Source organism: Taudactylus pleione, unplaced genomic scaffold, assembly GCF_031769625.1.
Source record: "Taudactylus pleione unplaced genomic scaffold, aTauple2 ptg000479l, whole genome shotgun sequence".
In the NCBI taxonomy this organism is placed as follows: Eukaryota; Metazoa; Chordata; class Amphibia; order Anura; family Myobatrachidae; genus Taudactylus; species Taudactylus pleione.
In genome coordinates this window covers 1,049,569-1,051,720 of record NW_028284881.1, presented here as the reverse complement: position 1 = coordinate 1,051,720, position 2,152 = coordinate 1,049,569, and positions in this window count along the sequence as shown.

Here is a 2,152-nt window from a genome sequence, read left to right as displayed (position 1 = left end):
TTCTCTTGAAAGAGCAAATTCAATTTTCATAGCTAGAGACGAGAGGATCAGCTCGCTACCATAATGGAGAGACCCAGTCCAAGGCAGTCCCAGATAGTAGAGAAATAATGTACACCACTTTTGACCTCGGAGTGGGAAAGTTCTGGGGTAGACACTCAAACTGTATCTCGCACTGACTGATGAAGCTCCGGCATCATCTGGGGTTTCCATCAAAATGCTCAGGAGAGGCCAACTGCAGATGACATTTTGGAGTTACAGGAGGGTTTACAGGAGCAGATCCAGAAGGGGTAGGAAGTATATTGGCCTGTGTTGATTGAATGGTGAGTAATTGACCGGAGAGTTCCTGGAGATATTGAGCCACCTGATTCTCGATGTGATAATTTGCAACACCCCTGCACCCTGCGATCCAACGGCTTCCATAGGGCCTGTACAAACTGTCTCGCTCTGGCTAAGATGATTCTCCGCCACGAGATTAGAAGACGTGGATCAAGGTTGAGATGGGAACAGGAGGTGAAGGGCTTCGATTATTGTCTTCCTCATCCACCAGTTGGCGAGACCTGAGCAAAGGTGCGGAGTCTAACCTACTGGGAGGTGTTCACCAGTGACCCCTCCAAGCGGGATATGGGCTTAAGCTGCACCCAGTAGGCAGGTTGTGCCCCTTTGGTCAGGTATCCGGGGCACAAGTGAGAAAAAATGGAAAAACACTACCACAGAGCAAGCACAGGAGAAAGATTTTGGAGGATTGTACTGAAGTGATGTACACAGAATACACTTAGTGGTTTCAGTCGCAATGCTGGCACAGGAGATGGTATAATGAGCGGGTACTTGGATGATGTGCTAAGTACACACACTGTGGCTTTAGACGCAGCACTGACACAGGAGAATGGTATCACGAGATGGTACTTGAATTATATATTAAATACACACACTGTGGCCTCAGACGCAGCACAGGAGAATGGTATCACGAGATGGTACTTGAATGATGAACTCACATCACACACACTGAGGAATCAGCCACAGAGCTAGCACAGAAGATAACTCTTAATAGATTGTACTCAGAAGACGTTCTTAGTACACACACCGTGGAAAACACTAGGAACAAGTCACTACAAGGAACGGAGCTTGGAACCTGGAACACTGCAACAGGAAGTTAACACTGGAAGAAACGACGTTGTACAGGCAACTTCCTGTTGTCCAGAGCCCAGTTATATACCCTAAGGTAGCAGTCCATTGGAGGACACTGTCAGCTGACCGCAACCAACGCTACCATTGGGTAAAGGGTTAATCAGGTGAAAACAGACTGTCATGGCTGCGTCCATGACTGTAACCGCAGAAACCACATCATGGAGCGAGCACATGGATGTCCTAGCGGACCCTAGGTATAATCCTTAGCGTGTCACTCACCGCCGCACCTTTGTGTCTGACCGCTCTAGAGATCAGGGGATTGCCAGAGCGGAGGTGAGTAACGGCCGATCCTAGGCATCAATCAGACGGTTCCTAGTGTTGCAGAGTGTTCAGATCGTAGAGTTCAGTGCATGGAGTTTATGCAGTAGAGCCAACAGAATAAGGCAAAGAGCAGTGATTTACAAGCCAAGGTTATACACAGTAACATAGGATCAGAGCCAAGGGATGTAGCGATAAGCAGGTTAGAGACAAGCCGTGTCATACATGTATATCTGTCAGTAGTAGATGGGCAGGACTGCTGGAGACTAGACTAGGTGAGCAGCCTAATAATCTATATCTTGCTAGATTCTGGTTTTATTGGCACTGCATTCAAACCTGCCGCCCTCACAATCATGTTATCAATTACCTGACCGCAGGTATAAATATTGAGAAGAGCTGCACCCCAATCCTTGTACAGAACACATGGCTGGGCATCAATGCCGATCAAGGAGGCTGGCAGGAGTCAGTGGACCTAAGCCCCTGAAGAGAAAAATGGCTAACAATGTACTTGCTAAAGTCACATGATGTCTATCAAGTTGCTTTTAATCCATTTATAGTCAGGCGCCAGGAAGATGGGGGAAATCACTGGACAATGATCAAGAATAAAACCCCTTCATACACTCACTGGCCAAGACCTACCTGACACAGTACTTACTCATTAGTATATTGTCTTCAAGAATGTTCATATCTTTCACAAGAGAAAGAAGAA